This window comes from Diospyros lotus, chromosome 6 (genome assembly GCF_014633365.1).
Source record: "Diospyros lotus cultivar Yz01 chromosome 6, ASM1463336v1, whole genome shotgun sequence".
NCBI lineage: Eukaryota > Viridiplantae > Streptophyta > Magnoliopsida > Ericales > Ebenaceae > Diospyros > Diospyros lotus.
This window is the reverse complement of record NC_068343.1, coordinates 6,391,026-6,406,312: the sequence shown is the minus strand read 5'-3', so window position 1 is coordinate 6,406,312 and position 15,287 is coordinate 6,391,026.

Below are 15,287 nucleotides of genomic sequence, written 5' to 3'. Positions count from 1 at the left end.
TGTTCTTGCATTGCCATGCTTTGTAAGCCCCATTAATGTCGTTATATATTTAAAATACTGTGCTAAAGTTCGTGATTAGAGATAGTTGGCACCATACGGACTTAATCTTTACTTCTAACATTAAGTTTGATATTGTATATTCTTGAATGTAACCTAATTAAATACTCAATTTAAATGCGATGAGTAATAGTTTAAGTATAAATAAATGATTATAAATTAATTTTATACAAGTATGTTTTCCATATGAGAAAATAAAAGTATAATGTAAAATAAAACAAATATCGTGAGAAATTTTTTCCCACCGCCATTCGTGTAAGTTATCAAATTAATTAATTGGCCATGAGACGACGTCGTTTTCCCATGCAACGCTATGAAATTTCCCGCCTCACAAATATTCCGGTGGCTCTCCTCTCTCCTGGGAGTTGGAATTCTCCCTCCTAGGGTTTCACGTCACGGAACTTCATTTCAGATCAATGGCGACAACCCATCGATTCTTCAATACACCTATCTTTCCACTTCGTCTTCTCACCGATTGTTTGCGTCCAGGTCTCTCTCACTTCCTTCCCAGTCCATCACCGCCGTCCCTTCCCCAAAATCACACAGCCAAATTCGATGCCCTCTCGCCGTGAGAGCCTCTTCTACTGCAGGTTTCAACGACAACATCGGCGATGTCCTCGGCGAAGTTAACATCTTCTCTGCCACTGGTGAATCTGCCATGTTCAACGACCTCTGGGATCAAAACGAGGTTGGTTTATATCTGTCTAATCCTTTTCATTTTCTTGCAATTACAGAAATTGGATCTGGGAGCTGAAATAATGGCTTTTGTTTTTGTCCCACGGTATTAGTTTACAATTGAATTAATTTATCCCCATCCTATTTGTTCTGTTTATTCTTGTTGGTACACAGAAGGTCACTGTTTTCTTGCACATAGAGAGAATCTATGCTTTTCGGCAATTGCCAAAGAATAGTAGTTCACTACAACAAACCCATGAATATTTTCACAATAAAACCAAAAAAAAAGGGAACAAGAAGCAGAAGAGAAAATTCCCATCTTTCAAAATCTATACATGTTACCCTGGCTGTGACCATGTACAAATATACATAAAGTAGGCATCTCAATATAAAAGGAAAATAGACAAACAAAAAATTGAAGAACAAAGGAAAAGACCACAATAAATCGCTGTAATAACAGATGGAGAGAACCATAGAAACAAACAAAATACCGAAGTATAAATAACAAAGCAAAAGAGCTATAATTATAATAATACCAAATGGAGAGAACCAAAGATTCAGATGAACCAAAAAGAACTATAATTATAGGGCGATGGTGTGGGAAGGAGGGATCATTTAGCTGTACCAGCAGCATGCCAACATTGTGGTGTAGCTGCCGGTACTTCCACTATCAGTCCATGCAAAAAAAGGAGACGAAATTTGATTTTGTGTATACCTGGAAGCTTCTGATACAAGACTGTATTGAATGCATAGTTGTTAAATCGAGATTCCAATCGAGAATCGAAATCCTTATTTTATGAATCGTGAATCGAGAATCGGATCGATCGTAAGATTCGGTACACATTCTTAATTTTAATTATAAATAATATATATCCATAGAAAACAAATAATGTGCCCACCATGATCAATTCTTTTAAATATAAATAGATAAATAAACTTCTAAATATATTTTCTAAGTTTAAAATTATACCAAAAGGAAAAAGTATATTCATGTTGCCTAACTTGCCTTTAAATTCAAATTGCACCAAACCAAGCCACTTTCAAAATAACAAGCTAGAAAAAAAAAAAAAAAAAAAAAAAAAAAAAACTACAACTATAAGGTTACTAATAAACTCCATTGTCCATAATCTTCACTAGTTATAAATCATCTTCATCTTCAAGTTCAAGAGCTTCATCATTTTCATCATTTTCTTTGTTTTCAAAGATAGCTAAATCAAACGAATATTTGATTAAAGCGCATATGCAGACGAAGTCGCACGAATTGGATGAATCGGACGAATCGTGCTATTCATGCGATTCATGATCGATTCGTCCGATTCATAGTTGATTCTAAGGGATTTTCGATTCACCCTATAAATTTGACTCGATTTCTATATGAATCGAGTCGAATCGTGAATCGTACAATTTTAAGGAATTTTCGATTTACCCTATAGATTCGACTCGATTTCTATATGAATCAAGTCGAAACATATGATTCGAATCGTGAATCATACAATTTTAACAACTGTGATTGAATGTACTCTAATTTAGTTTAGGTGTACTTTCTGATACATATCAAGGCCCAATAACCTGGGCATCTCCAAAACAGTCTGCCCAAATCTGGTATTGGACAAAGATGGGCCCTCCGACCCAACTGTTGCCAGCTCAAGACCCATAAACACTCCTCCAGCAGCTGCCAAGGTTCTCCTCCAATGAGTGCCAGCTCATTCTCAGTAAAGAGCAGAAAGTCAAGGATCCAATTTCCCAGATTCTCTTATTAATCTATCTCTCATCTTCCTCATGCAACTAAGGAGTTATTGACCTTTATTCCCCATGAAATCACCAGAACACTAGGCCTTTAAGCAACCTAAGGTCGCTAGGTGTCTATTATAATTCCCATAAATATTCAATGTAATCATGGGCCTCTCTCCTATATAAGGGAAGACATGACTAGTCATTTACAGCTTTGAATCTTTAAATAATCCAGACTATTAATCTATATCAGTCCTTTCTTATCACTTGTTGTTCAAGTGTGGCGAATTTCCCAGCTCTCACGTAAGTGTGGTTATCTTGCATTATCACTTAGTGGCGAGTTGCCCGTTTTTATTTTCTTTCTTACTCGATTGCTCTATTTTTGTTATCCAAATTTTATCCTATCAGATTGGTATCAGAGCCCAAGGTTTTGAATCACCATCGAACAATGGAAGGTGAAAGGACACCAAGAAATTTTACAATGGAGCAAGCTCAAATTCAAGGCCTCCAACAAGGACTTGACGAACTCAGGGAGCAGATGGCGCAATTGCTGTCTGCTATGCAACAGCAGACATCACGATTGTGAAGAAGAACACCACCAGCACCTCCTCTGGTCAATTCAAGCTCTGAGGAAGAAATGGATTCAGCAAATGACATAGAATCAGAAGAAGAATGTCGCCCACAGACCAAAAGACACCGACAACAGACAAAGGATGATTACAGGGTGGACATTCCAGAATTCAAGGGAGGGTCTTCCCTGGATGAGTTCCTTGAATGGCTGCAATGAGTTGACAGGATTTTCGAATACAAGGACTACACGGATGAAAAGAGATGTGCTATTGTGATAAGGTTTGCCTAGAGTAAGTCTAAGATTCAAATGAAGTAGTCAAGTATCTCAAGCGGCTAATTGGATAGGCGGTGGCTCAACTGTAAATTTATATAGTTGGGGGGGGGGGGGGGTGAAACTGGAAATATCTAAATCCCGATTTGTTAAATTGGGGTGTCCACCTCTCATTCTATAAATAAGGGGTAGGGGTAGATCGTTTGATATGAAACAATTTTGAGCGAGTGCATTCTGTATTTTTTCTAAGAGGAAAGGATAGAAAAATATAGTTCTTTGTAATCTGGGAGAGAAATCAAGAGTGTACTCGGGTAGAAAGTGTTGAGCCAACTTGCTCATATTAATTAAGTTTTGATAATTAATAAAAAGAGAATTTTCAATATACAAAATATAGTATTTTTAGTGATTAACAAAAATAGTATTTTTATTAAATATATTAATTATGGTATCGAATTATGTTTAATTAATTTATAAAATATTTTTTATAACATGTGTATTACCAAAAATATTATTTTCTATTAAAAATATTTTTTATATAATTTTTAGATTAATTTATAAAATATTTTTCATAGTATATGTATTGCCAAAAATATTATTTTTTATTAAAAATATATTTTTAAATTTAATTTATTAAACATTTTTTTCATAAGTGTATGAATTTTCAAAAATGTTATTTTCCATTAAAATTATTTTTCAAAATATTTCTAAAATGTATAAAAAATAAATTTACAAAATTTGGATAAAAAAATTAATTATTCACTATTGCTATAGCTACAGTGACGCTACAGTGCCCCCAACGGTCAGAATTTTGACCATTGCTACAGTGATCTTGACCATTGCTACAGTGAATTTGACCGTTGCTACAGTGCTGCTACAGAATGCTTATAAATAGCTCAATTCATTTTGGAGAGCATTCTTTGCTCATATTGCCTATCCAAAGCACTCAAAAACTCTCAAAAGCTCTCAAGCTAATTTCCAAGCATTCCAAAGTTCTTAAAGATTTGTTGCACATCTACCGAAGAACCACAAGGCAAGAGGAGAAAAAGAGATCGCAAAGCCGAATCCGATCTTCTCCATTCAATTTGAGGTTACAAATCTATTTATTTATTTAAAAATTATTGCCTTGTATTATTTGTTCTTAATTGTTTATTTGTGTCCAAGTGTGGACAATTATTTGTAAACAATTAAATTATCATTGTGGATTGTATAGGTTTCCTAGAACCGTTAAAATCTAGGTAAATCTAGTTTTCAAGGTAACTTAGGGAGAAAACTTTGGTGTTGGCGGTTTTCCTAGAACCCGTCGTAATCTGTGAGTTTATTTAATTTTCAATGTGAGCTAGTGTGGAAACCTTAGTGAGATTAGTGGAACCCTAAGGGTGGTTGAGATCTTGGGAGAGTGGAGTAGGTGTGTGTGAAGACACCGAACCACTATAAATTGTCTTTTGCCTCATTTATTTATTTTTGATATATCTTGTGGCTTGTAATTTATTAATTTCAAACTCACATATATATAGTTATAAAATTTTAATTTGTTTAAAATTAAATAACAAGAATTTAATTAAAAGAAAATAATTTATATATTCCTAGAGAAATAATTAATCAATGATATTTATTAAAAGGGAAGGAAAATTTTTAAACACTCAATTCACCCCCCTCTTGAGTGATCATACCTTAAGGGACCAACAGAAAGGAAGTTGCTGTACTGGTCGTTTCTAATAAAGATAGAATTGCTTTCGGAGGGTGTTTCAAGGCTGGATGTAGGGTCATTCTCATTGAATGATTCGAACCAGGATAAAAGGACTGTCTCATATGTGGTTTGCTTTTATTTTCTGTTCTGTTTTACATTTCTAGTTGATATTTTAATCTGTTCTTTCAATTACATTCGTGAGTGTGTGCTGTTGAGAGTGGTCTAATTCTGCCTGAGAAATCTAATCCAGTAAACCCTAGATAACAGCCATTGCTGTGCTGAGGGCCAGAGGCTAAAAGAATATGCCAGCCTACAGTGGGAAAACTTGAAAGCCCAAAGATGACAGAGAAGGCAAAAGCGCCGTAAGAAGCTGGAGCAAGATGAATAAATTAATGACAAGGAGGATTGTGCCAAACAATTACAAGCAGGAGCTGTATGTTCAGTTACAAGGTTTACATCAACGTGACCTGTCCATAGAAAATTATGTTTGGGAATTCGAGACCCTAATGCTAAAATGCAATTTACACAAGCCACATGAACAAACCATAGCAAGATTTCTTGCAGGTTTGAACAAGGAGATTGCTCACATTGTGGAACTACAATATTACTATTCCCTAGAAGATGTGATACGATTTTCTGTCAAGTTAGAGAAGCAGCTCAAGATCCCCAAAAGATTCAATCTTAATGGTAGCGACAAGGGGACTACTCCTAACAAGGGCAGTTCCTCCAAGAATAGTTCTTCCAAGGCTGAACCAGATTCAAGATTGAAGAAAGGAAAAGAACCCGATGACACTCTTAAGACCCGAAGAGATCCAACAATATCAAGTGCTTCAAGTGCCTCGGCCATGGACAAGAGGAACAAGATTCTGGTTGAGAGGAAGAAGACTTGTGTGACACCACTAGTCAGGCATATGTCGAATACGCAGATGAGGGGGAAATGCTTGTGATCCGAAGACTACTAAATGTCCAAGTACAAACCCATGAAGAACAAAGGCACACAATCTTCCAAACCCGGTGTACTGTGCAAGGAAAAGTGTGTGATCTTGTCATTGACAGCAGCAGCTGCACCAACGTGGCCTCCTCCACCCTTATTGAGAAGCTAAAGCTACCTACTACACTGCATGCCCACCCATACAACCTCCAGTGGCTGAATAAGGACAGCGAGGTAAGAGTAACTGAACGAGTCCTTGTATCATTCTCTATTGGCAGATCCTATCAGGATGAAGTTCTATGCGATGTGGTTCCCATGAATGCCAGCCACCTCCTCCTTGGGCGACCCTGGCAGTTTGATAGATAGGCTCATCATGATGGATTCAAGAACACCTATTCCTTTTCAAAGGATGGAAAGAACATTGTGTTGGCCCCCCTTAGTCCCTCCCAAATTCACAAGGGGCAGATTGAGCAAGAAGCTGTAAAATTCCTCAAAAAGCATCCGGAAAAAGCAGACAACAGCAAGCCTGGCTACCAAACAAGGGAAGCGCAAAGGGAGTCTCACAATGGACAGCATGCCAAGCAGCATAAGAAAAATCACTTCTTAACTAAGTCACAAATAGAAGCATCCATTTCTTTAAAACAGCCAGTATTGGCCCTACTTATGGTGGAAAGGACTCCTGAAGAAGAGCCAACCATTCCTCCCGAAGCAAAGACCGTTTTAAAACAGCATCAAGATATTTTCCCGCAAAAGCTACCTGCTGGTCTTCCCCCCCGAAGAGGAATTGAACACTAGATCAATCTCCTTCCTGGTGTTGCACTCCCAAACCCACCAGCCTATAGGTGCAACCTGGAAGAGTCTAAGGAGCTGCAAAGACAAGTTGAGGAACTCATTTCAAAGGGGTATGTCCATGAGTCCATGAACCCCTGCTCTGTCCCAGCCTTACTTGTGCCCAAAAAGGATGGAACAATGCAAATGCGCGTAGACAGCCGGGCCATCAACAAGATCATAATAAAGTACCGCTACCCTATCCCAAGGTTGGATGAACTGCATGGATCCATTGTTTTTCCAAAGATTGATTTAAAAAGTGGCTATCAAAAGATTAGAATGAAGGAAGGGGATGAATGGAAGATAGCCTTCAAAACCAAGCAAGGGTTGTACGAATGGATGGTAATGCCCTGTGGCTTATCTAACGCACCTAGCACCTTTATGAGACTCATGAATCATGTCCTAAGAAAATTCATTGGCAAGTTTGTTGTGGTATACTTTGACGACATCCTCATAGCTGAAGTCGAGAAGATCATGTCAAACATCTCCAGCAGGTTTTTGAAGTCCTAAGGATCGAAAGATTATATGGCAACCTAAAGAAGAGTTAGTTCTTCCAAGACCGAGTCACGTTCCTTGGCTATGTAATCATTGCCAAAGGAGACAAGGTAGACCCAAAGAAGGTTTCCACCGCAGTAAGTCCGAAGCTTCCATGGATTGGCATCTTTTTTTTATAGGAGATTTGTTAAAATTTCAGTACCATCATGGCCCCGCTAATCAAATGCCTAAAGAAGGAAGACTTCAAATGAACCGAGGCCACCTAGCGAAGTTTTGAGAACATCAAAGAAGGTTATGCCATTCCCCCATTTTAGCACTACTAGATTTTTCCAAGACATTTAAGGTTGAGTGTGATACCTCCAAGGTTGGCATTGGAGCTGTGCTAATGCAAGAAGGCCGCCCCATCACCTACTTCAATGAGAAGTTGACTGGAGCTGCCTCAAACTATTCCACTTACGACAAAGAGTTTTATGCCCTCAAACGTGCTCTAGAGACATGGAAACACTATCTACTTCCACGAGAGTTCGTAATCCACACTGATCATGAATCCTTAAAGTATTTAAAGGGGGCAGAGCAAGCTCAGTCGAAGACATGCCAAATGGGTGGAATTCCTAGAACCGTTCCTCTATGTCATCAAGTACAAACATGGTGGCCAATGCATTATCAAGAAGACATGCCTTACTATCCATCCTTAATACCAAGCTGCTAGGCTTCGAGTTGCTTAAGGAATTATATGCAGAAGATTCTGATTTTTCCAGCATACACGCAGTTGTGAGGGTAAGGCAGTCAGTAAGTTCTTTAAACATGAAGGCTTCATATTCAAGTCAGTAAAACTGTGCTTCCCTCAAGGCTCAACGCGAGAACTATTAATCCGAGAAGCACACAGTGGAGGACTTGTGGGACACTTTGGAATCAATAAAACTTTGGCTGCACTTCAGGAGCACTTCTACTGGCCAGGAATGCTCAAGAATGTCCAAGCCATTATTCAAAAATGCACCACCTGCCACAAGGCCAAGTTCAAGGACAGCTCCCAAGGCCTCTATACCCCTCTACCCATTGCTGAAACTCCATGGACTGATGTGAGCATGGACTTTGTGCTAGGACTGCCTAGAACACAAAAAGGAAAGGGCTCTATTATGGTGGTAGTAGACTGGTTTTCAAAAATGGCTCATTTCATACCATGCCACAAAAGGATGATGAATCTCACATCGCCGACCTGTTTTTCAAGGAAGTCATCAGACTACATGGGGTACCAAAAAGTATTGTTTCCAATCGGGATGTCAAATTCCTAAGCTACTTTTGGAAGACTTTGTGGAGGAATGTGGGTACTAAGTTACTTTTCAGCACAGCTTGCCACCCTCAAACTGATGGCCAAACCAAGGTGGTCAACTGCACTCTCTCTACCCTGTTGCGAACTTTGATTGGCAGCAATCTGAAGACCTGGGATGAATGGCTTGCTCACGCAGAATTTGCCTACAATAGAAGCAAGCACAGCATCACGGGACACACTCCATTTGAAATTATATATGGGATCAATCCCATCGCCCCCATTGACCTCACACCTCTGCTAGACAAGGATTGAGTCTGCCTTGATGGAAAAACCAGGGCTGAGACTGTGAAAAGGCTTCATGAGCAGATTAGAGCTCAAATTGAGAAGAAAAATGAAGCGTACAAAAGGGCAGCTGATAAACACAAGAAGGATAGGCAGTTTTCTCCGGGAGATCTGGTATGGGTTCACCTTTGAAAAGAAAGATTTCCAGCTAAAAGAAAGTCTAAACTGATGCCACGCGCAGATGGGCCATTCAACATTCTGGAACGGATTGGAAATAATGCCTACAAGCTGGAACTTCCTACAGAATACAATGTTTCTACAACTTTCAACGATTGGTGACTTGTCTTCTTATGTGGAAGATAACTACTTACTGGATTTGAGGGCAAATCCTCTCCGACAAGGGGGGATTGATACATATCAAGGCCTAATAACCCGGGCCATCTCCAAAACAGTCTGCCCAAATCTGGTATTGGACAAAGATGGGCCCTCCAACCCAACTACTGCCAGCCCAAGACCCATCAACACTCCTCCAGCAGCTGCCAAGGTTCTACTCCAATGGGTGCCAGCTCATTCTCAGTAAAGAGCAGAAAGTCAAGGATCCAATTTCCCAGCTTCTCTCATTAATCTATCTCTCATCTTTCTCATGCCATTAAGGAGTTATTGACCTTTATTCCCCATGAAATCGCCAGAACACTAGGCATTTAAGCAACCTAAGGTCCCTAGGTGTCTATTATAATTCCTGTAAACATTCAATGTAATCATGGGCTTCTCTCCTATGTAAGGGAAGACATGACCAGTCATTTACAGATTTGAATCTTTAAAGAATCCAGACTATTAATATATATCAGTCCTTTCTTATCACTTGTTGTTCAAGTGTGGCGAATTTCCCAGCTCTTATCTAAGTGCGGTTGCCTTGCATTATCACTTAGTGGCAAGTTGTCCGTTTCTTATTTTCTTTCTTACTCGATTGCTCTGTTTTTGTTATCCAAATTTTATCCTATCACTTTCTCCTCAACTAAGCAATTTTTTATTTTTTGCCGTCTTTCAGGGAATGGCTGTGGTTGCACTTTTAAGGCACTTCAGATGTCCTTGCTGGTAGATATTTGTATAGTGACAAGATGTATTACTTTTATCATTAAAAGAGAAGTCTATTACTTTTATCACTAAAAGAGAAGTCTATGGCATTAATCCCATCATTTGCTTCTTGATTTGCACTTATTAGCTGGGAATTGGCATGAACTCTGAAGGAATCAAAACCAAGGTTTGACTCAGCTGGTGTCAAGCTAATTGCCATTGGTGTTGGTACTCTTGTGGAGCGGGTAACTCTTTTTTGTCTTCAATACTCTTTGAAAGTATTATTCTATAATTATATTGATGGAAAACATTGTGTCAATATGACTAGTCAGTATAATGTTTATTTTATTAGATGTTACTTATTCTAGATGCTTTTATTGATGAAAATATATTTATTATTATCAATCTTAGCTTATCATCCTCTTTCACCACTGCTCATTGTTGAGCCAATTTACTCTATTTAATTTATAATTAAGTTTTGATGATTAACAAAAATGATATTTTATACCTAATTATTTTCAATTAATTTATAAAATATTTTGGCATAGTACATGTATTACCAAAACTATTATTTTTCATTAAAATTATTTTTCAAGTAATTTTAATTTGCACAAAAATTTTATATAAAATATTTTTTTTCAAAACGCTATAGTGAATAGTGAACAGTGATTCAATCGTTGTAAATAGTAATTCGACCGTTGTAAATGGTAATCCGATCGTTGTGAATAATAATCAGACCGTTGTGAATAATGATTTTTTGAAAATACCTATAAATACCGCCCAAACTCATTTGTAACACAATCAGTTGCACATATTGCATATCCAAAGCATCCAAAAGATCCCAAACGCTCTCAAGCTAATATCCAAACAATTCAATGCTCTTGAAGTGTTATTGCACATCAACCGAAGAGTTACAAGACAAGAGGAGAAAAAGATTTTCAAATCTATTCCGAATCTCTCTATCAAAATTGAGGTTACTTATTTATTTATTTATACATCATTGCCTTGTATCAATTCGATGCTCTCGAAGTGTTATCGCACATCAAACGAAGAGTTATAAGACAAGAGGAGAAAAAGATTTTCAAGTCTATTCCGAATCTCTCTATCAAAATTGAGGTTACTTATTTATTTATTTATACATCATTGCCTTGTATATTTGTTCTTAATTACTTATTCATTTGTGTCCAAATGTGGACTAATATTTGTAACTATTTAAACATTTGTTGTGGATTGTATTAGTTTCCTAGAACCATTAAAATCTAGGTGTATCTAGTTTCTAAGGTAAGATAGGGAGAAAACCTTGATAGTGGTTTGCCTAGAACCCGTTGTAATCTAGGAGTGTACGTAGATTCCAAGGTAACCTAAGGTAAAAACTTTGATGGTGGTTTTCCTAGAATCCATTGTAATCTAGGAGTGTATTTAGTTTTCAAGGTGAACTAGTGTAGAAACCTTGGTGAGATTAGTGGAACCCCAAAGGTGGTTGAGATTTTGGGAAAGTGGAGTAGGTGTGTATGAAGACACATAATTACTATAAATTGTTTTGTGCCTCATTTATTTTTTCTTGTTATATCTTGTGGCTTGTAATTTTTTTAATCTCAAACTCACATATACATAATTACAAAATCTTAATTTGTTAAAATTAAATAACAAGAATTTTAATCAAGTAAATTGCCAAAAATTTTAAACACTCAATTCACCCCTCCTCTTGAGTGGCCGTATCTCAAGGGACCTACACTCATTGTACTGAGACTTACTAAATTCCCTCGGATCATTTTATCTTTTCTTCTTAGAGAACAAGTTGGCAGAGTCTCTACTTTTGAGCTTTCACGAGGTGTTCTATTTTTGATTTGATGATTTGCTTTTCATGTTTGTTACATTTTGGACATAAATTACTGGTTTTGAAATTGGGTATCAGACCTATTAGGAGCTCTGGTTGTGGTAACTGGAGGAGAGGGAGTGTGTAAAGTAAGGTTGGAGCAGTTCTTAGAACTTATTCTTGTAAGTGGTGTTGGTCTGTATGATAAAATTAAGGAAAGTTAAAAGTGACTGCAGGCCTGTATCATCCGATGGTCATTATGGTAGTACACACTTGGATTTTTGCTTTGCTTTTACAATTAATAAGCATGTCATGCTATAACCTCGATGTTATTATCCACTGTGGGGCTTAAACAGGTGGTATGGCATTGATTTATTTTATGATTTGGATTGAAGTATGTCTTAGTTGCTCAATACTTCTAATAATCACATTATGGAAGTTTTAAATGTTATTAGATGATTACAAATCTTACTATCTTTATAATTGATGCTATCTGGTTCGCATCTAAGTCCCTGGCCATCATTAGGTGATGTTGTCCTGCTCTCTTGTTGTTCAGTATGACTTATTTAACTACTCCACATTGTATTTAATTTAACTACTCCACATTGTATTTAATTTAACTACTCCACATTGTATTTAACAGTGTTTATTGGAGTTGGATGAAAATTGCTTCCATGAAGGCTATCCAAATAAAAGAAGACATGTTTGACAACTATATCTAGCGATAGAACAATAAAAAACCCTCAATTGCCCTCAGTGTATTTATTTTCATTAAGGTACTAGCAGTTGAACATCGTATACCTTTATGGAGCATGCTCCTTCCTGTGTAGAGGGGAAGGATATTCATCTTTGGAAAAGTGATTTTTGGGCTCTAGATTATTAGAGCAGAGTGCTGGAAGAATTCAGTCTGTGCCATTGTCTGCTGAGACTTGGTTGCAGTGGAGATGAGTAATGAACTCTTTAGTGATAATCAGACATCTCCTTTTGTTGTTTGGTATTAAAAGCCAGTCCCTTGTTTCATTAGGGATCTTTTCTCTTCTTGTTGGCTTGTTTGTCCAGGTGAAGCCTTCATGAGGCTTAGAATGTTGCTCTGATTTGCGTTTTTGAGGTCATGAAGGGGAGGAATGGTAAGATATTCCATTTTTTGTTGAGAGGGGTAGTTGTTTTCCTGCTCTCCTGCTCTCTTTATCTTCCTTTCTTTCCTTTTTTTTGTTTTTGTTTTTTTTGTTTTGGTGGGGGGGCGCTTGTAATTTGCATATCCTTATAGAAATACATAGGTCGGGTTTTATGCAGAGATTGCAAGTATTCCATTTCTATTTCTTTTTTTTTTTTTTGGTAGAGTCTTCTGATGAACATGGAAGATACCCCTTTTCATTTGCTTTTTGAAATGAAATCTTGCCAAACAAAAACCAAGAAAAAGAAAAAACAAAATAAAACAAAGGAGTTCCGAGCTTGAAGAATATTTTATAATTTTCCTTCTCTGTCATTCTCTTCGTATCTTTCATGCTGAAGTTGGATTTTGGTTTGATTATTTTTTGTTTTTTGCATTGGTGTAGCATGCATCTGTTCTGTCATGGCAAAAGCTGATATATTTTTGCCACTGTTTTGTGTGAACAGTTACCATTTCCTTTGGATTGCTTATACGCAGATCCTGAACCCAAGGTAACGCATGGCACCTGTTTTGCTACCCCAGTTATTTTGATTACTTGGCTATCTGAAAATCCTTACACTTTTGTTTTATTTCAAGCGTATGATGACTTGGGCTTGTATTATGGCACTGGCCGTACATTTTTTAACCCAGCCAGTGTGCTTCTTCTCACCTGTTTCGGAAACAAACTTTTGGGTAGAGGTAGGACTTGTTTGCTTTGTCCTGACAACGCGCTAATTCCCGTGTACATGGATGTGTAAGGCTAAAGTGTTCTCAAGATTTGAGGCTCTTCAGAAAGCTGTAAAGAAGTATACAATTGAAGCAACCCCGGATGACAGCAGCAGCGTCCTGCGACAGGTATGAATGATCCAGCCAGCGGCCGCCTCTGAACTCAACTGGCATTTGAAATGTGGCTTATTTGAGATACTCACATGGCTGCTTCTGCTTCTCTTTGCAATAGGGAGGCACGTTTGTCTTCAAAGGGAATCAATTGTTGTATGCTAGGAAAGACTAAGGTTGTGGAGATCATACCCCTTTAGACCACGTATTCAATATCTGCTGCTGCAAAGTCCCAGTTGCATGAAGCTAGCTAGCTCTACATACACCAACCATCATCATATTTTGTGAATGTGTGTATTGTTGCAATAAAATCAATGTACAAATCCATGACACAGTTGTATGTATAACTCTGCAGATAGACACAAAAAGGAATGATATTGCAAGCAATACTTTTTATTTTGCCTCTTCGTCTCTCCTCTTTTCTTTTCTTTCCATTCCGGCTTTTTGTTCTTGTTGGCTTAAATTGCAGATGTTTTCAGTAGATTCTTTGACGTTATTTATTGACTTTATTTCAAGTCAACTCTCGATTATCCATTCAGCCTTTATCAAATCTCCCTTTTAGTTTTTAAAATCTTGAAAATTAAAACTAAAAATAATACTTTGTTCAATATTCAAAAAAATCATAAATATAACTTAAACTATGTTTTTTTGCTCATTTTTAACTATTGTTCATATATTGTATTAATTCTTTATAATAATTAAGTATATTATATATTTAATATAAACAATATCATTATGTTAATCACCTATTAATATAATTAGTTTTAAAAATTAAATTGATATTAAAAAAGGAAATCGTCATTCATGATGACAAAATTTGGGCCATGCTTTAATAGAAAATTTTGAATGTAATTTATATTATTAAAGATGACGTGACAATGAATAAGCCTATTTAAATAAGAGAGTCAATCACAAAATATTTATTTATATTTTTATTTGATAAGTGATTATAGATCCATTGTATATCTTCAAATAATGTGATAAAAATCAACAACTACATATAATTAGCACTAGCCCTAATATTTGTTGCCCTTTCACTTTTCATAGCCCATAGATAGATTGCAAGCCATGGAGAAATTATATAATTAATGCAAAAAAAACATGGAAAATGAAGCACCTATCTTATGGTGGAACTTATTTCATTTAATTTAGCCATTTGTCTTATCGATAAATTAAGCATTAACAAAAAACTAGGATTTTAGATAATAACCCTATTTAAATAAGAACAATCAATTACAAAATATCTATTTGTATTTTTATTTGATAAGTGATTATGAATGCATTGTATATCTTCAAATAATGTGATAAAATTCAATAATGGCCAAACATATATTTTAATCATTGTATTTGCATTTTTTTTTATTTCATTTAGACACTCGATTTTTTTTATTTTAAAGACACTATTGAATTATATAATTTTAAATCAATTGTATTGCTAAATTTTTTATTATTTTAATTACAATCCTAAATTATGTAATTTTGAATTAATTGCACAACACGATAAATTTGTTGAAAATAATAAATTCAATGAATATAATTGAAATAATAAAAAATTTAAAAATAGAATTGACTCAAAATTATAAATTCATGAATATTTTTGAAATAATAAAAAA